Raw genomic sequence first — 23,642 nt, 5'->3', positions numbered from 1 at the left:
CGAAACTGGATCTGCATAAAAACGACATGTCACTGTGATACTTTGTTCGCGACAGGAAAAGAGGGAGAGAGAGAAAGAGAGAGAGAGAGAAGAGCAATTGCACGCGTGCAATTGTAATTATGCAAACACAACACTTTACTGTTGTGCAGAAGATAAAAAATACGATAGAATTTAAAAAGCCTTGCTTGAGAATTACTAACTTTTTTGCAAAATTCTTTCTACATTTAAAATGTATTTTCCACTTATTTTTAAATAATATTTTTTTATTTTTTAGACATAAATTTTATAAAAATATTCAAAAACGCGTTTTATCGTATCGTGTTCGTAAAACGTCTCTCATATTTTCGTATTTTATTTCACGAATATCCAAGGTAATAATCTTAACTCCACAGTAGAGCCATAGCGTATTTACAGGCACTCTTTCGCGATATTCGCTGCAAGACCTTCCATACACTCGCTCCAGTATTGTTTGATGTTACGTAAGAGCAATTTTTAACGTGAGATTTCAAGAAGCAAGAAATTTCAATTCCGGCGGAAGTTAGCACTTTATGAATGACTGCAAATAGTAGTTTCTTGAGCGAGTTCATTGTCATAAGAATAAGGAACCAAAAGAGATAACGGAAAGGAGATGGAAATGCGAGACCGAACGAATAATAAAAAGAATGTCAGAAAGGGAAAGAAGAGAAGTGAATGACCGAGAGGATTTCAGTGCCACGGCTAAGAATGGCGCGTAGGCAAGGTGGTTTCTTCTAAAGTCGGTTTCACACGAAATGGCATCTTCCCGGAGAACAAATAATTTCAAGAAGAGCTGCCGTGATCTATCGGTACACTCTTTCTTAGATAAAAAAGTCTCTTGTTCAATTCAATCCAATCGACTAACTGATCCGGATTAAGGGCATGCTAAAGTGCCCGTTAAACTTGATCGGGGTCGATAATGTAGAGTCATTTATATACACCATTAACAAGATTTTATATGTATTTTTTTATATAGATTTGGAAAATTTTTTCCAAAATTAAGATAGACGTATTAATATCAGTCTGTGAATCGGATTTTATACGGAGAATAAAAATTTATTTTAGCCTACTCTTTATCATTCTGTATTTGCATTATCTGGATTTGCAATTATAAAAAGTATAAAGTTAATTTTTACACATTTTTCTCACACTTTGGGAGCAAATAAATGTTACGATGTAATTCTACACCCAAAAATTATAAGGAACCAAGCGAATTTTAAATCCTGGTGCACAGCGGGAGTAAAATCCCAGGAGAGCAAAGTTCGACTACTTTGAAATGTTCATTCTTAGAGATTTTTTTAAACTTCAAATAGATTTTAAAAAGTGGTCAGACGTGAAGTGTACTCACGATTAGGTCAATAAAGTATCCTTTTACATATTAATACAATAAGAATTAATCCTTATCAAAAAGATAATGATTATTAATAAGATACGATTAATAATTAAAACACATGTAATGTATATGTAAAAATAAGTTCATTTTCTTTCTAGGTGGCAAACTCTTTTCTAAAATTACTGTCTATTATTGTCTACTATTATGATCTTTCTTTTCGGAAACTCATGCGGTAACGAAAAGCCCTATCGAAATTTCAATAGGAGAATAATATAAACGCTATACAATGGGCAACTCGTGAATGGAATAATGGCGAATGCATGACAAAGGGATTCTTATTAGCGGGCCGTCTCGACGGAAGGAAACATGAAACGCCGGTTTAAATACGAGAGACGTGAGCTCGTCTACAATTTATCAGAACGACACGGCACTTTTCGCTGAATACAAACGAGTACGTAGCCGGTGGTGGCACGCGCCACGCCGCGCCGCGCCGCGCCGCCGCGCCGGAAACCTGTCGCGACGTCAATGAGTTTTAACTCGGCTTATCTCTTGTCGATTCTGAATGCATCTTGCAAAGAGACAATTCTTGGATGGGTATGTCCTCATCCATCCCCTCATCAAGAAGTCATTCATTCATCTTTTGCAACTAGTTTGATGATTCTTATGTGGTTTGCCAATTCTTAATTGATTTCGTTACTTCATGGACATTTTGACGCGTTAAAAAGAAAAAAATATTAAAGATATATTACAATCGATGTCATGTTTGTGGCAAAACTGATTGATCGTTATCAATCTTCATAAATATTTTAATATAGAAAACAGAAAATTTTACCAATATCGTAAAATGTATTATTTAAATAGAGAATTAATTGCAATTAATTATCAATCTCGATAAAAGAGAATATATTCTAATATATTTGAAAAATAATAAACATAAACAGTATGCGACATGTGACATTTAAATGAAAAAAACAATTATAATTAATTAATTCTTGAATATTTTAATATAGAGTAAAAATTATTGCTCTAAATTATTAAAAATATATTAATAACAAGTGCTATGTTGAGAGCATACATAATAAATCACAATCTGAATATTTTAACATTTTTTATCTAATATTTATGCATACTGTTCTACATATATGTATATATTATCTACTAAATTTTATCGCACCCATTTTTTCAAAATGGAATACTGTAGTATTTTTAATGTGATCAATATGATATTGCAATTTATGATTCAACTTATTACAAAGTACGTTTTCCAAGAATAGTACGAAATGTGTCGTTTAATTGTCTCAATTTCGCTTATATTTTTTCTCCCTTCTGCCTGACGTTTATCCCAAGGATAAACCGCGTGTAATAACAACGTCACGATCGAGCGATCGTTCACCTTCTCTCTCTCTCTCTCTCTCTCTCTTTCTCTCATCGTCACGTTCCTCTCGCCTTCTCATCATCCCTGCATTGCCTTTTCGCCGCGATTACCCACAATTTCTGTAACAAGAGCCTGCGCCTTCTTTTCGCGTGAATATTACTTCATTACCACGGGGAATATGTATAATTAGCGCGTGACGATCCCTAATAACAAAGCACTCGTCGCTGCTAATAGACGGGGGTGATAATTGCAGAATCGACCGGCCGGCAAAAGTTCCCATGCGTGCCCTTTCAGATGTACGCGGTATGCATCTGCATACGTAACTGCATGTATGTACCTGGCCGACAGCTGCAATCTAACGTGTGTCGCATCTGGACCGGTTATCGTCGCGGCCGCATCCGGCGGGGATGACGTTTCCCCGGGAGACAGAGGGTGGCTGGGGACGCCCTTTCTCGCTGGCGCTGCATGCGTCGCGTGCCCATAGACTCTTAGCAACGTGAGTAGAGCGAACTACTCGAGCGGTGTGGCAAAAGCACAGCGATAACCCGCGAAATTTCCTCCTCGATATTCCCTCTCAAAGATTGTTGTCCCGCACGTGTTTTCTTCTTTATATACGTTCATTTTCTTTGATTTGAAATTCCGAGACATGTGCCCGCGCGAATTTTTATTGTACTTTTGTTGCCATCTTGAAGTGAGACGAAGGTACAATTGACGCGACTTGCTTGTTACAGGTATTCGAGAAATCCGACGAAAGCAGGAAGAAGGTGCGATTGACTTTCCCCTTGCGTGCCGGTACAGCCCTCTTCCCGTCCTTACGGCAACTCTGTCTCCGTTCTGCAAAACACTGACAGCTGCTGTGCAACTAATTGCAAATTCAGTCCATCTGTGGACCGGTTTCGCCGATGCATTTGGACGCGCGGAAAGAAAAAAACTTCTGCGTTCTTTTCAAAATCAACGAAATCGACGATGATAATCTTTCAATCCAATTAACAAAAAACATTATGTAATGATTTTTAACGCTTTGTACGCTTCATATTCAGCCTCCTGTCACGTAAAATATAAATATTGTGAATTATTGCGAATGTAACAAAGATTATAAAATATATTTCAGTGTTTTTTTTACAAGTAATCGAGACATATTCGGACAAAAAAAATCTTCCTTAAAAAATTCCAAAATCTTTCGTAAATCTTGAAAGATGAAGAGCTCAAGTGCGCGCGTGAAGTGTGCGACACGTGCTTTCACATTCTCTTTATCTCAGCTCTCTATCCCCTTTGTAGATCGAGTCTTTTGCAACATATTGAAACGAGATCGTCGAACATGTCCGGCAGCTGTCGCATGGCCACAGGAAAAGCACATCTGCTAGGTATCTGATAGGTATACTCCTGCCAATCCCTCCGCTGGCTCTCCGCCCTTAAGGACCTCCGTTCTTTCGCCTACCTCCCGTTATTATTTCGTAGGACGGCGCTTCGATCGATTCTCCTTCCTTAAACTTGTCCGATCTTTCGTCGAGACGACCATCTGCCTCTACTCCGTAAAAGGGTTCCGCCCAACCTTCAGTAAACGAGAAGGATGTCTGTGAGCGTTCTCTCTCTTTTAAAATGTACCCTTGTTAAACGTTTAAAAAATTTAAATGTTGAACGACGTTCCTGCAATAAAATTGTAAATATCAATTCCTGCGAAGAGCGAAACTTCATTTCCATTTATGCATGCAGAAAAAGGATAAGGTAAAGCTCCAAGATATATCCATGGTGTCCTTAAAATAGAAACGGCTAGTGTCGCTGCTGCCAAATGTTGACGAATAGCTGCCACTCTCTTAGTGTTAAAGTACGCTTTCAATTTTAATTAATAAAGTATCTCACAGCAAACGTATTTTTCAATAGGCAACTTTTAACAATGAATAAAAAATTCGAATCCATTACTGACATTTAGCTGATATTTCTTTCCGAGTCGACATTCCCTGTCCGACTCGTAATCTTCAAAGTTAGTAAGGCCGTTCAAAAATAACGACGGTACGCCCAGAAGGTCGGTCATCTATTTTTAGCTCTTCACAAAGGGCTTATCGTTACTGAAAAGCGTGACCCGCTTTTATTCACATAATTCTGTATTACATCAGAAGGATATAAACTCCGCTGTGGAAAAGTATCAAAAAAAGTTCATGATATCGAATTTCTAGAAAAAAAAAAGATATATGTACACATTGATTCTTGACACAGTCGATTCTTGACACGCTTATGGTCAAATACGTGTTAGCGAAAGTCCGCGGTTATTACGAGCGGAGGAGTCACATAAATGAGACATGCTTGCGACGTTTAATGACATGTTTCGAACCATGGCCTGTGACAACTTACATAATTCACGTAGCAAGTGGAACAGCAACAGAAATCGATACTAAACGACCGCCATAATGGTCAAGGAGGGTCGGCAACCTTGTCGGGGGAAATCAATTAGGTATTTCGATATAATAAAATAAGCAACGTAAAATTTCAATGCAATATTTTATCCTGAAATATCCGAAGGATTCTTTATTTGCAATTGCAAATTTTCAATTTCAACACATACGTCGCGTATATTTGTTGTCGTGCAATTTTTAAATTCCCCATATCAGCATCGATTTGAGAGAAGATTGGTTAAATTGGTTAAATTTAATTTAAGTGCTCAATTCGCAATTTTGGATTAAAAAAAAAAATTCTTATCCACTCTGAGCGTACCTTAGCGCTCGTAATTCGGTGATATTGATCGGCCGCATTAATCTCAATGCAAAACGTCCCACGCACGTTCGCGTGCATTCGTATAAACGCCAATAGCAGCGAGAGTGCGTTGACTGCGAATCGCATTTGCATAGTTAATTCGCCGTAAGAAGGAAAACGACATCATCCTCGTTATCTGGAAGCACGATGCACGTTTCATGCAAATCTTGATCTCTTGCTTTGTTAAGTCTCACCGCGTGTCAAGAAAAATCATTATCCCGGCAAACGAAGGTACAACTCGCCGGGGAGGGAAGCGATAAACTCGCGATATATTCGCTCGCATTGTATCACATCGCGTGGGCATTATATCCCGCCCGGCTGTTTAATATCCGTGGCGAAAACTTTGCGGGTTTCTATCACAATTGGCGCTGATGGCTCCCGTTATTGTCCTCTCCCAACCGAGGAAAATTCGGAGTGCACTAAACTGCTATATAGCTACTGCGGCAAACCTCGCTTTCTTTGTGAGCCTAAACAGGCAATTATTTGCGTAATGGCTTCTTCTCGCGACTGAGCTTAATTGAAAGCGATGCTACGGCACGATTTCTATATAATATCCGATGTTCGTCTGGTCCGTTAACGTTCACAATCCGAAGTTTGCAAAGCGAAATTTTATTTGTGAAGATTGGAAACGGGATATATTTCCGCGATCTCTTTGACAGAATTTTTGCCGTTGCAAAAAGAAGAGGCCTGTGATCAGATATATAATAGAAAAACTTACTATTGAATAATTTCCCAGCGCATATGAGAGAGAGAGAGAGAGAGAGAGAGAGAGAGAGAGAGAGAGAGAGAGAGAGAGAGAGAGAGAGAAATACATGATGTGTATGCCGTTACGCGTGCTAATCCAGGCGTGCGCTCGAAATTATAGGTCGTCATAATCTCGTCGGTACCGACGTTGTTGCCGCGGGTGATGCGATTATCCTGTCGATACAGACGCAGCTGAATCCCATGGAATTGCATGCTTGTTTTTATACGATTACCTCCTGATGCATTAATTACATGTCGTTTCTATGTCCGCCTTTCAATGATTCGGATACATCGCGATTATTTGAGAACGCCTTCGTATATTAATAAGGTCTGTTAAAAATCACATGTGCGAAAAAATATTGTTCAAGTGTATATTTGTTGATGATTTGTTTGTTGAAAAGTCTTAGACAACAAATAAAACGCAGAAATATATTTTCAAAATTGCTTTATTCATGCATAGAATAAATTAAATACTGTGTGTTTAAGAAATTTTCTGCGTTCAAAATTAAAGGGAATAAGTAGGTATATTATCATCAATTTTTTTAAATTTAGATTCTACATTATCATAAATTGTATGATATATTTTATCGCAAATTGTATGTTGTTTTACATTCATTAAGTATTTTTGAAATGTGTCCGCAAATTAAAAGTCTTTTTATCAATATTAAATATTTTATGTTTATAAAATTTGGTATTTCTTAATTGTTTTTCATATAAAATTTTCGTATAAAATTCATGTCACAAATTGTATCTTGAAAATAAAATGTTTATTTCGGTGTGATATTCCTACGTCTAGCTAACTTTTTACGTTGCAATTATATCTGCTTCGCAACTCCAAATGTACATTACTAAATATAATATACAAAAAGAACTGCTCAAAAAGGTAAAAAAACAGTAATTTTTTGTTTTAAAATATAAATATTTATACTTAATTAAAATTTATTATTTAATATATTAATATTAAATTGACTCCCGACTTACAAAAAATCTAAATGACAGAAATTTTATAATTATATTAATACCTTTGACAAACAGGAATAAATAAATATGTAGCAAGCAAATACGAAATTTCGTGAGATGCAAGGAGAGTCAAAGATGCCAAAAAAGGATTGGATCCAGTCCAACTGTTTCAACTACAGAAACAATTTGAATCAATTGGTTCGTAATTGTGGTTCGACTGTTTCGCTATCCATGTTCCACTTTGGTCAGAATTCTAACAAGCAAATTCAGGAAATTGGAGAATTCTAGAGAATCGCCACTTATAGTATTCTATTAAATTTCCATCAAGATATTATTTATATTGTACTAACGTCACTTTTTATACAAGTACTCGTTAATTGTATTATTCACTAATTGGTTAAACAGTTAGAAAGTTAGGAAAAAGGATATAAAGAATATACAATGCCGGCAAATTGAGTATGAAGAGAGAGAGAGAGAGAGAACATAAAGTTTCAATCTAATAACAGGTTAAGTTGATTATGTTCGTAACAACACGTAGGCGTGTATTTAATGAAAACACAATTTAATATAATTTGTTGACACTGCCCTTCGATACAATTTATAAAAAAGCACATGATGAAAGTTCTAGTAGCAACCGTAGAGATATAATATTATGAATTGCCTTTAACTACTAAAGCGTACATACACGTTGCAAATATGATTTCAATTACAGAGTTTCACTCGAATAGTTAAGCGTCTTTGGCGCATAGGTACGCGCCGTGAATGAACGACTATATCGATTTCACCAAACTAAATATGGTCATCTTATCATCGTAAAGAAGGAATGACGTTGCGGCAATATGTAAGACATTCAATTCAATTTAAATTTCAATTTTTTAAAAATTATTTTTACATATGTATAAATGTTCATAATTTTAAGCATAAATATTGGTCTCTCAATATTAGAAATAATTAGAAGCACAACTTTTACCAGTTGCTGCAATAAATAATTATTACTTCTAAAAAGCAATTAATAAAGATTTTACTTTTGTATAAGAGTTGCATTAAATTGCGCACATATATTAGAACGTGATTGCGAAATGAATCGCTTGAAATGTCAGAAAATCGATATTCCGAGTCTAAATATGTATTTGTAGCCACCTGAACGCAAGGCAGGCCGACCAGCACAAACTTATTAACTATAAGCAGTATAGAAGACGGATGAACGGACGTACGGACGGAGACGTCACTGAGTGCCCGCCACAATTAATATAATTACTTTCCAGCCATTGTGTTATCGGGACGGACGTACAATGTACACCCGCGCGTCTCACGAAATGTCTCGCCTTGCGCAACCTTGGCAAATACCCCGTAACAAAATGAAACGATCGAACCGCTTTTCTTGGTAGAAATAATTTACCCGACTGCACTTTACCGGTTAAACAAAAGAGCTGGCTTGACGACGAGATTTCCTCGGGACTGAAATAAGATCTCGATTAAAATATATACGATATTCCAAGAAGATAAAAATATTGCATCCATAATCGATTCAATCCAGAACGACTGTATGTACGAATTCAAGGAAAACCAAGTTTGAAAAGGATCGGTGCAATTTTCGAATTAATGGTCAAAACTGTAATTAAAAAAAAAAAAACTGAAAAGAGTAGAGTTTGGTGTTTCAATTCGTCAGTATCGAGCGATAATGACACGTGCGCAAAGAAAAGGGGGAGGGGGGGGTGGAAAAAAGTACACACGAAGTATACGTAGAAGAAATAGGTGTACGCACGTGTGCGTATGTTAATTCGTACAAAAAGAGCCGCTCCGTCCGTAATATTTCGTAACGCCAGGTGGTTAACGAGCGCCATTCACTCGTTGGGATTCGGTTCTTCATCCGACACACGCAAACGCATCGTTCGTACCGCGTCGAATGCAGTCAGGCTAGATTGCAGCAATCGTGCTCTTTGCTAGGAACTGTCCGGCTGCCGGCAGCAATGGCAGGATTAATCTCGCCGCTTGGGCAAGATGCAAAGACAATCTCGAAAAAGAGATGATATTCACCGTTCAAAGTGACAACGTAAGCTCATATATGTGCTCTCTCTGTGCAGAGAATAACTAGGATATGTGCGAAAAGTATTACACGAATACTTTTATACTGGTATCACGTCCAAAACATTTGCATGGTCCAATAAATGGCCAGAGAATGCGCAGATAATGGATTTATGATCAAAAATATTCTTCATGGCCAATGGTTCAAAAATATTTCACAGTTAAAGCCACCGATGAGATGTAACTAAAAAATCTGTATAAAAATATTAATCTGAAAATATATTCAATAATTTTTTTTTATAAAACACATATAAATAGATATAAATTAATTGAACTATTTCTCAATCAATTTTCTGGATTCGTATATTTAAATTAATATTGAAATTCATAATTATATGAAATTCAAAATTAAATGGAGTGATTCGAATTTAAATATCAAAACTTCAATGTTTTGCGGAGAAAATCGCAGAAATCAAAAAACAAAAAAGTTCTTACTTTTTTCACTTATTTATACTTATTTATTCATGCTGTCGTTTCCTTAATGAAGATATTGTTCCAAACTAGCCCCTTGTAGCAATGTAAGTATTACATGTAGCATTGACATCTTGCTCATATTGTAGCCACACTACGTATCATTTTCAATAGGTGTAGTATTTATTATCTCAAGATTATATCAACAGATTGAATTTAGCAATTAGTTTCTCATGTCATTTTACAATGACAATGCATTTTCATTAGAATGTGAATGGATGGAGCTACATTTACAGAAAACATTTTTTTTTTAATAAAAGAAATTATATATAAATTAATAAATAATAAATAAGTAAAAAATACATTTCTTGCGTTTTTCTTCAAAGCTGAACAAATCTCTAAAGAAAGTACGTTTTAAAGCACACGTCTATTTTTAATTATTATTATTTTTATTAACCAGTACCTAGTATTTGATCAAAACCATCATACATTTTAAAGAATTATATTTTTATAAATATTAAAAAACTGTATGCATGATTATGTTCCAGAAACAAATGTTTCTTAGAAATTTATATGTGTAGTGTCAAGTGTAATCAAATTTTAATTTAATTTTTATTAATAATACAGATATAACAATTAGCATGTTATTTAATATATTATTATATATTTATAGATGCTTATTATTATAAATGTAATATTATAAATGTACTATTATGTAAGTAGGAATATTATTTATTGTAATATGTATTCTAGACATATTTCCAAATACTTTCTTTACCTTGTAGAACTATTAAAGCTACTGACTTTTACGATATATTTCACAATCTGAGGAATCGTCGACCGTTGATAATTCTCGCGATCGGTGAAAGATTGACTAGACAAAGCCGAGAAAGGTGTCCACGCGGCAAATTGAACGTGACAGAGATCGAGACGGGACGTCGACAAGACAACCTCGACGGAATTTACCGCCGCCCACGCGGCTTTGTGTATACCCGGGTGTGTACTCCATCGCGTTGATAGAAAAATAAACAGATTGATCGAGGTTGCGAACCAAAATGTCCACTATAGATATCGATATCACGTGCTGAAAGTAGTGCGGCGCATCCACGAAATGTTCACCGCGAATGTCGGTCTCGCGTGCTAGAAATCGGTGCCGCACGCTCATATACATAATGTCTGTACGTTAGACGATGCAATACAATGACACACCGTGGTTAATTAATAGAACTAATTGCCACGGAGCTGCTCACCGCTCACGAAGATACACACAATTTACGCGCCGAGTCTAATTTGCGACTTTGCCATAATTAGCTGGCTCGGTTTGCTCGCGATTTCGCGTGAGCGAGCCGCTCGCGAGCAAGCGTGCCGTCGTCGCCGTAAAACGAGGTCGCTCCTCGAATCCCAAAGTTAATAGCGCCGTGCCGCAATGATTTCTTTCCCGTTAGATATTTTGTAACGCGCGTTATGGTTATCGAAGCCCGTGTCGATTAGTCGTAAAAAGCCCCCACAGTTTGTGAGTGGGGGGAGAAAAAGAGCCATAAACCTGGCTATAATGTCGTTTTTATAGACCTTACGGAATACGGTGATAAAAAGCAACGAGCTCGATCTACTATTTACAGTTTTCGTTAGCGGATAATCTCTTCGGTAAAATTATAATGGCGGAACGTGCTGGACGAATAAAGATCCAAAGGAGGCGCGACGTGGCGAGAGGCGAGCATTCGCAAAAGGTCACTCGCACTTTTGGCCGAATTCACTTTTCCTCTCGCTGGTATTCGCGAAGGAGAGTACTCCACGAGAGAGACACGCCCTTTTCCAGGCGGAAAGGTAGCCGCGCCGATTGTCGATTGCGAGCGCAAAACGGTGTAATTGCGAGACGCGTGATTGCGGAACGGCTCGTTCTTCCGTTGCGTGCCGTAAATGCGATCACCGAGGAAGACTTTTGCGGTAGCAATAAGCGCTGTGGAATGCCGCTGCCGGCACTGTTAATGTTAACGACGCTCTCTGGATATCGTTTTCAGTTGCCCTTGGCGAAAGAGACGCGATCTTGACTTTTATTCTTTTCGTGAAATCGTCGTCGCCACGTCGTCGGTCGTCTGGCGGTTCGTGTACGCGCGATTGAGCCACTGCTATTCTGTTCGTGCCATTTCGCGCGAAATGAGTATGGCTGGAAAGCGAGAAGAATGAATCGAATCGTGAGTCGCGTTGGAAAAGTGGATCCCCAGACGAGAGCGAGAATTCATTCGGCGAAATTGAGGCAAAGTGCCTCTTTCCCGGAGATTGATTCATGGCTTTTGAAGACCGTTTAGAGTTGAGTCGTTCCTTTGGATTAATACTTTCTTCTCTTTTTTTTTATTGAAGGCACAAGGTACAAAATCTGAAGAATAAAAAAAAGATCCGCCTACGCCGATAGATATGCCTTTTTTCGATAGATATGCTGATTTAATCGAAAATTTTCGTCGATCTCTATCTTCCTTTCTCTCTTGTATTATGTCAATCAACGGTCATTCCGCGACTATGTTGGTATTACGCTATGGAATTCAATCGCTACTTATGCATCTGATTTTTTAAATAATTTCAAATGTGAACTCTTTTGTCATCTGCGGGTGCATATGAGCTAAACTCGATATCTCATTTTTCTTACTTTGAAGATACTTTGTTTATATTCTCATATCATTTTATTTTCTTTTACGTTCATTTCTGTGTTTTGTATTGTAAATTTTACTTTCTTTTTACGTTGCTTTTGCGTTCGTTCATATACCACGTTTTCTGATTTTCTATTCATATTTTTCACATTTTTAAATATTTATTTTTATTCTTATTCTTTTCTTTTCTATGATTTTTGTTATTGTTATAATTCATTTTCATTCTGTGTATTCTTTATTTTGTAAGTTCTTAGAGAGTTTGCCCTAAAACATTTTAGCCCTAATAAGCGCCTCTCTCTCTCTCTCTCTCTCTCCCCCTTTTCTTTGCAGGTTTGTTTGACGCAAACGAAGAGAACTCGATGCGAGTTCTTTGATCATGTTTTACTCGAAGCATATTTCAGTCCCTCTGGATTGGATGAACGCGCGATATCAGGATTTGTCAGTGCGACGTTAATTGCCAAACGAGGAATAATAGAGTGAGCGAGCGAGCGAGCAAGAGAGAGAGAGAGAGAGAGAGAGAGATTGCCGCGCGTAACCAACATCATGGGCAAATAGTCAAATCCACGGTGACGATCCTGCAATCTACACGGACGGAAATTTCCGGATGGAACGATGAACTCGAGCGTGTTCTCATCACCAGTGCACTTTGTTAGCTGATCAATCAACATGATTTTTATGCTTGTCTATAAACGAACAAGTTCGTTATCGCCATTCGCAAAGTTTTATTCAAAGATTTATTGTGCACAGAAAAAATAGTATTTTAAACATTAGTATCAAATTAAAACTAATATTTATTTAACCATTATCGTTTAATATTATATATATATATATATGTATATATAAGCAAGATTTATGTTAATAATCTAATAATATAATAATGATAATTTTACTTACATATAATTTAATCTTATAAAAAGAATTTTACATTAACCGATTCACTATATAGTATTGGCGCATATGTGCAAAGTAAAAAGTGCCATAAGTGGTAATGCCGCACTGTGGATATTTTTTCCAATTTTCAAAAGATTTGCATAAAGCTCAAAAAACTTCTTACAAGTAAATTTCCATATAAAATACATAATTATTTGCTCTCACCAGTTTTGGTACAAAACGTTGATTTCGGCTTATCGGTAATCTGAACCGATTAAAGAATATTAAAAAGTTTTAATTCTTGATTTAAAGATATTATTTTCTGTCTAATATTATATTTTTGCTTTTAACTCATAAAAATTATTAAGAGAGAGAGAGAGAGAGAGAGAGAGAGAGAGAGAGAGAGAGAGAGAGAGAGAACAATAAGAATATATATTTTTTAAATAAAATTATATAGAAAAATTTTCTTTGTATAGAGTAAATTATATCTCTCTAACATTATATAATCTTACTTTAATATTTAACATTTTGAAAATAAAGATATTCTTAAAATTAAAATATTCCTTTTACTGTGCAGTTCTTTGGATCTCATATTTATATACTCTAGAACATGTACAAACGACAGTATCATTATTCGATGTGCCCGTAATTACAAAGAAATATGAGATTCTGCCTATTTTTCTTTAAAGAATAAAATATTTGAGCTATACTATATTAAACCTCGCTTGGCGAATATCGAGTTTTAATATATACGACTGCAGACTATTTACGTCATAGATACCTGAAACGCATTTTGTAATACTCATGCAGTAGAAAAGAGAGATACACTGTGTACTTTGTTTTGAAACAGAATAAATCATTTTGTTGTTATTTATATTTCCTTTCAATCATAAAAAAACTTATTAATACGAGTTCTAAAAAAAAAAAAATAATTTTCCTTTGATCATAATATAGTATACTATTAGTACGAGTCTTGAAAAAGAATTCTTACAAATGAAGTAAGAGATAAAAATCAACATATACATTACAAATCTATGGATTTGCCGTACGATTAACGAAGATTGTGTAATTGATACAGGAACAGGAAAAAATACTTTTTTTAAACATTACAAACTTAACCGTTGAACGTAATGGCGACATTAATGCTTGAATGTATAATATTAAATACTGAATTTTATATTCATTGTAAATATTTCATTTCGAGAAAAGCAAGATTCCGAAATAAGATTCCAAAAAATTTGTCCTTGCAAAGGAAAAAAACATACTGGAATACTTGTCGAGAATTCCAGGAGGGACTTTACCGAAAATTGGATTTCCACAACGGTTGCGTTGAGACTCCTCTAGAATGAAATGGAAAGCAAAAAAAGTAGTGTGATGCACAGTGACGCAGTGTGATGCGCTGACAGCAAAGAATCTCGCGGGATTCTTGCGGCTTTCGGCAACGTTATTACTTATCTGCATCTTCGTAACGGTTGCGTGATAACGCGCGTGGGTGTTCTGATGATTCGCTTTCGCAGAGAAACAATAGATCTACTCGCAAGTTGTGAAAGCTTATTTTACTTTTAGGTAAAGTCGAACCAATTTATTTAAATTCTTAATTTAAAATTGAAAGAGAGAGAGAGAGAGAAAGTTTCTCGTAAAATAAAAATAAAAATCTGTTAGCAAATTAGCACGGTATTCGTTGACTTTAATTTCCACTAAAAATTCTTTAATTACACACACACACACACACACACACACACACACACACACACACACACACACACACACACACACACACACACACACACACACACACACACACACACACACACACACACACACACACACACACACGTGTATACGCACAGGTACACGAGGGTCAAAAATTTCTAGATAGCTGTCAGCCAATTTTTTTATGAATAAACTAAGTAAATTATTAGCGACTCATTATTAACATTATTAATACGTACACGTTTAATATTAAGCGGAATTCTAATTGGAAGTTTGCTAAATAATTTTAAACATTTCGCAACAAGTGCAATTGCTTAGTGCAATAATTTCCCTTACCGCTATGTCAATCTTTCGTCATATTGCACAAGTATCCTGTCAGTGATATGTTGCTACATGAATGTGGATTAGTGCAAGACGCGCACTTGGAGCGCACAACTTTACACACCGTTGTAAATTGTCGATGCAAATATCGTCACGGTGTACGTAGTCGTACCGGCACGGCGACAACGAGGTGCTTATTAAATTTCCGTCATAAATCTTTATTAAGTTTCCCGGAAACTTGCGCGACGGTAATTTCCTTCTGTGTGTCGACGCTCTCGAGAGGATACGCGGGGTTCAGAAAGTCCCGGATGGTCGTCGGTAGGCGAAGAGGAAAGGGGATGGGGAGGGGGAGAGGGTGACAACGTCCTTTAACAATCGCCCGATCTCTAGGCAAGAGGTGAGAGAGGTAAGAGTACATGCTGATGGAATGACGAGAGAGATGAGGGGAAATGGTGACAAGGACCACCCGGGCCTTCGAGGATTCGCGTGAAATCTTGGTAAAGCTACTGGTTACGGATACACTCCATTATGCGCGCACACAATTCGGTCAGTCAATTCTACCCGGCTTAACTCCACCGTACCTCTGTGTTTACCACCCCTTTGACTACATTCAAATAACAATTACCAATAATTACCGGAAGCGAAAGGGAGCGGCCGTCCGGTTTGTCTTCTTTTGCTCCTCTCCATTTTAACGCACCGAAAATTTAAGGGCTCTCCGAAAGATGACTCAAGTACGAAGACGTAAGAGAGGATTTATTGTTTATCCATATTTACAATTATAGATTGTACTTTAATTCGAGATTTTTATCTAGGGAATTATGCAAATCTTGAGTGAATATAGAGTTACAAAGATAATGATTCGCGTACGATTATATAATTTTAGCATTTTTACTTTGATTTGATTAGTTTAATTCGAGTATTTTTTTAATGTTTAAAAAACATAATTCGGGTCATTTTAAATAATCCTAATCTTGGTAATCAGATTCTAATTAAAATAATATTTTATTATAGTTCTAAAATATATATTTATAACCTTGCAAAAGAGAATATTTTTTGTCTTGAAATAATTTAATAAATAACTTTATTAAATAATATTATATATATAATAAAGTAAAAGCAGGTTTTTTATTAGACAGGCTGTTGAAAAAAAGTCAACATTTCTCCAATAATAATTAACAAACTAATTAAAAAAATGAGTTAGTCCTAGAGTACATTATAACGTAAATTTAATTGCGATGTTTTAAAAAATGAATAAAATAAAGTCCATGCTTTCTATAACGTACACCATAATACGTATCATACATTATTAGAAAGAATATTTTTTGTTGTAGGATAGTTTAATAAACAAATTAATTAAATAATATTATTTAATAAATTAAAAAGATTTACTAGGCAAGTTATTAAAAAACATCAATATTTTCTGAATAATAATTAACATACTAATTAAAAAAGTTGTTTGGTTCTAGCGTACATAATAAATTTAATTACGCTGTTTTAAAAACTGAATAAAGATCATATACGTTCTATCCGTATATTCCATTATTAATATTATTAAAAAAACATTATTTACAAATTAAAATATTTAATACGTAAAGATTTTTTCTACTGGTAATAAAAATCAAGATTTCAATGAATTAAATTTTATTTATATAAATTTTGCTACTGCTGATATCTCCATCCGTATTAAAAATTCGAACTTCTTACTTTGACTCATCTTACGTCTCTATTGTGATCTCGTGATCTCCTATCAAATCATAAGTTGTTTTCGTGTTTTATCGCGAGATACTCGTTGCATCAGAATATACACGGCCGGATATACACGTCTAGCGGCCAATAGTGTGCGTACGTCGTGCGTGACGACGGCGAGTGACAGTGAATGGTCGCCAACCACCATGCATGGGAAGGATGTGGTTAGCCCCGCCAGTTTCGTGTTTCGCGCGAAGGTGAAACTTCGGGTATCGTACGCACACACGAGTGTAGAATTAACGCGCGAAGGTAACGAGACGCTTCATCCACCGGCTTTCCTTCGGATGTGCGCCTGCGGTACGTGAATTATGACTGTTTGAGAAAAATTCCAAATTCTCGCTGGAGATTCAATGATTTAGCAGCCGATAAGTCAATTCGCATTTGTTAACAGGAATAACACGCCAAATGAATTATTCAAATATGGTAAACGAATGCAATGGGAGTGAATTTATACGTGCCGCGAATTCTGCAGAATCAACGTATTCCCAGTGATAACGAAAGCAAAAGACTTCCAAAAAGAGGAATATTGCAATGTACATACGTATGATGACGTATATTTATTAAAAATTGAAAGAGCCTTCAAATTGTCCATTGCATTGAACGTTTATTATAAATCAAATGTTCTTTTCTAGAGCATGCCTTCTAGTCACCGTGAGGTTTCTTGTTCTTCCGATTTCTCGCTCTTCTCTCATGTTAATGTAGAATTACAATGAGTGGATTAAATAATTGAAGCGACAACTGAAGAAACGATTTAGAGGCACATGTTCAATTTATTTTAAATAAAAATAATCTTTGTTATTTAAACTTTTAATGAAATGTCGCAACAAATTCAAATTCTTTCCTAAAAAATTATTGAAAAAATGTATAACATAAAAATGAAACATTACTTCTTAACGTAAAATTTCTTGTTTCTTGTTTTGTCGCAGAAAGAAGGATGAGCACAATTAAATAAAGTATCCTCTTAAATTAATGCATATTTTTTCAAAAAAGTATGACAGTGTAATAAAATAAATAAGCAAAAAAATCATCAGTAAGCACATTTCAATTATTCTGAAAAAAAAATTAACTCAAAATACTAATTTCACATTTATTACATGTTTGAGGCATTAAATTAGTAAATATTACAAAAATTGATTATTTATTTATATCTGTTTTTGTAAAAACACATATTTAAGAAATATATAAGATCTTTTTCTTTCTCAATCGCACCTTTCGCAAGAGAAATCTGTCTGGTTTCAAGACTTCGAAAATAAAGGGCTAACGAATTCTGAGGTGGTAACACGCCGTATCGGGTTTGTCGTTTCGTGAATAATTCGTATTCGATATCACGGAAGGGATATATGCGAACGAGAAAAGAAACAGTATCCTGGTGCTTGATCCGGATCGGAAATATGCGATACGATATAGACGAAATGCGGCACCCGTTCGTGTCTGCCCGTTGTCCATGTCGCGACAGAAAGTAGAAAGAAGAAACCCAACCGCGCGCCATCAGCTCCGAGAAAAACTGGTTCTGGTAGAACCTGCCTCGAACACACGGAGGTCCCACGGGTGTGCTCGAGAGGAGCTGGCGACAGGCGTCTCGAAGCCGCGAAAAAGATAGGCCGAATTTGGCTATTCGACGTAATCGCCGTAACGTTACGCGAGAGCAAATCATTTTCCTTAATTTTGAAAATTGTTCCATAGAAGTAAATTCCTTTCCAAGGAATCTATCTTTTTATGGAAATTAAATTCCTTATATTTATATCAGTAAAATAGCATCGATTGCTCCAATTCCAAGGCATATCGTATCGTATACGCCCTCGGTAGATCTATTCCTAGAATCTTTTCACTATAATAAAAGAAAGTTTAAATATCTCTTTATAAATTTCACAGATCTCTTTATATATTTTAATAACAGAGTTACTTAAAATATGTTAAAACTTTTCCGCCTTCACAAGCATTTTCTACTTTCCCATCTCCCTCTTTAATAAAGGGATGATGAAAATTGAACGTTTGCTGTACCTTCACAATTTTTAATATCAAATTGAAATTTAGTCTTGAAGAATACCCTCCGAGTTCAACGTTAAGCGTGTCGCAGCGAAAACTCGAAGGTATCTGCATTGCAAAGTATTGCAAAATAATTTATGCCGGGGCTATCAGCGTAAATTATTTTTGGTCCCCGCTTATCTTTCATTTACTTTGAGAAAGAGTTCTCTCCTCCTCGAAGTTCGCATTTCTCGACAAGGAGCATTTCTCTGCCTTCAATGTAATCAATGAAACATCGAGAGACACACACATACACAAGTCGCTCGCGATCGCCGCGCAATACGCGTGTATTTTTGCCTCGATCGATCCTCCGCCACTTCGACGTTGAAAACACACGAAATATTCGTCCGACGTGATATTAAACAGCGGCCCACCGCCACCCCCGCGTGGAAAACTTCATTTTAATGACAAAGATGACGGCCTTTTGCCCACATGTACAGGTCGGCCGTAATATTGCGACACACTCAGTGCGTTTGTTATCATTCATAAAGATTTCGTTTCGTTACTCAGCAATTTTTTATACTTAAGATAATGAGATTGTAAAAATAAATTATCGCGGCATGTTTCTACACAGAAAAAAAAATTAATATCGATTTAACAATTATTGGCTATATATAAGCAAAGAGTCTGATCATTTTTAATTTCAGTAAAATATTAAATTTTTATTTCTATATCATAACAGTCATCTAAGAATACTTATATTTTTTCTCGATAAAATTATACGGAATCTCTTCACGTGAACAAGCTACGTCTGTTCAAGATTTATCAAAATCCTTAGAATAGATTTTAAAATTACTACTAATTAATTTTTTTCTTACCTTTTTCCGTGTAAGAATAGTTAACTATACGAAAGACGCGACTGTGTGCGAGGGAATTTACAACTTCGAGCGTACACGGCACGGCGTGGGCGCTCGCAAAAAACAACACGTCCGCAGTTCGCCGCAAAATTGCGCTCTGTAATTCCCATCAATTTATTAATTCGCGGGTGCAACATGCTGTAACTGCGCGCGCGCGCGCGGGGTCTTTCGTCGAATTAATATCCAGAGGTATATCCCGGCTATTTTAGCACGCCTTCCCATGAACTTCAACGTGTACGTACGTATAAATAGGTGGTGTATTTAATCGCCCGGCAGCTGCCCACACGCGCGGGTAAAGGCTAAAGTTCTATTTGCATTTTGTCGTTCAAATGTTCGATCTTGCTGTGACGTGAGAATTTGGATTATTGGGGTGCGCCACAAAATACATAACTTTGCGCGCGAATCCCGAGAATTCCGCCCGGTAAGCACAGATTTCGGTGTAACTTATGCAAATTGACAGAAACTTACTCGATGTAGTTATTAAATGTATACGGATACTCGAAGTGAATATCAAACAGTTGCAATAAACGGGGGGGTATCTTTCTCTCTCTCTCTCGAAATTTCCCTCGGGGAAAAAGCGAATTGAAATTAGTTGTGGCATTTATCATTCAAAATAATGTCGAGTGTCGGATAGCTGCAGTAAATAATGGTCTCGTTCGACGTCTTCCCCGAGGAGAACCGAGATTATATTGGCTCGGTATTTATTATTAAAACTAACGTTGCGAATTCTAGGCTGTTCTAGATAACATATTTCTTAGATTTCATATTGAAATATTAAAGCAAAAGTGCACCAAATGTCAGAATGCACCGCGGAAGCAAAAGATATTTACTAACAGTGCGAAAGAAACATATGGCATATCAGAAAAAGAGAAAATGACACGGTACAAATCGTAATATTGATTGGCGGGTGTTGAATTAAGAATTGACGTCGGATCGATCGAACGGAGATATTCCCGATGGGATATGAAAGAAATGGAGCAGTACGTAAAAAGGAAAGCCTCGATATTTGTACAATAATGCACGTTACTGCGCATATAACATTTCCTATTGATCGTCTAATCTAAAAGCTCTTCTACTCCGTTTTCACCTTGATTCTCACTAATTGAATGTTAAATCTTTTCAAAAAAAAAAAAATTATCAAAAAAATAATTGTCACAAAAATAGAGAAAAAAATGTTTTTAATTTAAAAGTTTCCTGAAATTTCCCTAAGTACCTATAAAAATAAATAATTTTCAAAGATAGAAAATTGACTTTTTAAAAATATCTGGGTTCTTCCATTTTTTCCGGGTAGTGAGTACAATGTATAATAATATAATAATATAATAAACAAAAATAGATCTTTTTTTAGTAAAAATAAATAAGCCAACCTGAAGTATCATGTTTCCGAGAAGTTCGCGTATTAAGACTTCGTTAAGCTAAATTGCTAAATATTCTCGCCCGCGAGAGTAATTACAAGGAGTTCATTAGAGGCGTCATTTATATTCCCCGCTGTTAATCAAGCTGAGTCGTATAGGTGTTCTTACTTGTCAGTCTTAGACCGCGCCATGTTCTCGCAACTGCGAACCAACTGCAGGTTGGTGAGCTTGGTGAGGGAGGACTCCTTCGGCAAATAGGCGGAACAGTGCCAGCTGTGTCTCCAGAAGATACTACCGCTCACCCTTTCACGGTTCCCCGGCGACGGCACCGCACCTTTCTCACTCATCTCACTGTCCACGACGTGGCCCGTGTTTTCGTGCACCGTATTTACATTTGTACGTTCCTTTGTCCCCATCCGACGCCCCGTGGAACACGTGGAGAAAACACAAATTTCACATCGCACGCGAGTCTCGGTGCTACGTCACAGTGTTTTATTGCGCGGCTCCTCCACGAAATTCGATATAACGATCCGTTTGTTTCACGGTATTCCGTAATATCTCGCTCGACCTGTTAATGAAATAGTTGGCCGGTCGGGGTCAGTAAATAAATCTGCCAATAAAACTCTTAACAAATGTCCGTTCATAAATTAATCGACTCGAAGACTGGATCATACGAGCGATTTCGAGGGTAATTTGAATTCGGGGCGATCATTTACATGATATTGAAAATAACATGATATCTTTGAAAGCCAGGTGGAACCGTGTAACGATCAGTCGGCAGACGCGATTGTATTTCCATAAAATATATGAAATTTCTGGGGCTGGTGAAATTCCGGCGACGGATGAAACGAACGAGCAAAAGTCGATCGATCGGAGAGACTCCGGCGATAATTGAAGGGAGTTAAATTAAGAGAGCTCGATCCGAAGAAGAATCGACAGCCAAATAATCCGTGGAATTCCCAGCCGCTGTCCGACGGCGATTATTACTTCGCTTAAATAAATCTTAATGAAGCTATTACTCGAACGACGTTCGTCCAGTTTCCCGATATGTCCACCGCCATAAAATGTAAAATGTTAGCTCGAGATAAGCTGAAGGTAAGTGGAAAACGTTTGGCGCAACGTATACGGTTGCGTGCATGTTCGAAGAAGCAATAACAAACAAGTAATCGTACTGAAAAACATTGTGTCCCTGCTTGAAGCTAAAGAAAATATTTGTACAGATTTGGTTGGCATTACTATGTTTTTGTGTAAATGTATTCAAGATAAACATCCCAGTAACCGATGGACATGTGCCTATATCTAGATATACAGAAACTTGTCGTTAAATTCAAATGGTTTGTTATTGCAACATTACAATTTAATTGTAACCTTTAAATATTAAAAAAAATTGAGATGAATAATAATAAGTTTTTGATGGGTATCTCTGAATGTAGATACACGTCACTAGGTTTTATCTTATTTTGAGAAAGCAAAATCGTTCACGAATTCATTTATTAGATTGACGCAATCAACTTTCGGTCATATTTTGACCAAATTATTGTCCGGTGTACCGAAAAATTTTTGTTTCCGACAATAGAATTCTTTTTTTTTCAGTACGCGTGCAGCGTGACAACGCAGGAAGGAAGCGAAACGTTTCCCCTTGAACTGGATGTACTGGATTTTCAAGGGAGACTTTTCCCGCATTAATGCGGAAGCCGGATTGCCGAGGTAATCGCCGAGGTAAGAGCGCGCTATCCTAAATTACTATAAAGTCACACGCAGGGAGAGACCGGCGACGTGAGGCGACCTCGGGGAGGTAAGGTACTTCCTGGCCGTGTCTCGCTTAATTAAGCCAATAATTCATCTCGCGCGATAAACGAGGCGCCGCGCGCCGCGAGAACCCAGATTCCGCGGTGTCCTCGCGATTTATCTCGCGCTGAATCCTCGCCGCTCGCACGAGCCTCCCCCTCCCTCTCGTTCGCTTCCAGAGGGAGGGAGTGAGGAGGGGGACGAGGAAGGATCGTCCTGCTCCCACGTGAGCGGAAGAAACCGGCAGGGAACCGCGGATCTTTCGAAGGTGAGCAGGTTTCCGGCGGGGAACTCCCCGAGGGGGTTGATTAATCGTGGTCGTTTTATAATTTTATTGGCACGATTACGTGCGAGAGTTATTGCACCGGCGAGAGCGACGACTTCCGGCCTGGCGGGATATTTATTTGATATCTCGACGCCGCGAATAAATTATTGATTGCGTTATTGTTATTTTTATTTTTGTTCTTTTTTTTAAAGTATTTGTATTGGTTAAAGTGAACACCGCGTTGGTAAATTCGACTTTTTCGCACTGAAGCTTCTCCTTTTATTCTGCTCCGCGCATCAGATTTGCGATTGTTAATGTGAGTATTTATTTAACAAATATCTAACTATGACATAATTCTTAGAAAGCAATATTTAGATAATGCTTAGAGA

General features: G+C 36.8%; 1 protein-coding gene across 1 annotated transcript in view; it reads right to left on the bottom strand.

Moving 5' to 3' along the window:
- Window positions 1-23,642, bottom strand: part of LOC105836020 — a 113,180-nt gene that overhangs the window by 34,770 nt on the left and 54,768 nt on the right.

Source organism: Monomorium pharaonis, chromosome 2 (genome assembly GCF_013373865.1).
Source record: "Monomorium pharaonis isolate MP-MQ-018 chromosome 2, ASM1337386v2, whole genome shotgun sequence".
NCBI classification, from domain to species: domain Eukaryota; kingdom Metazoa; phylum Arthropoda; class Insecta; order Hymenoptera; family Formicidae; genus Monomorium; species Monomorium pharaonis.
This window is presented reverse-complemented; position numbering and strand designations above follow the sequence as displayed.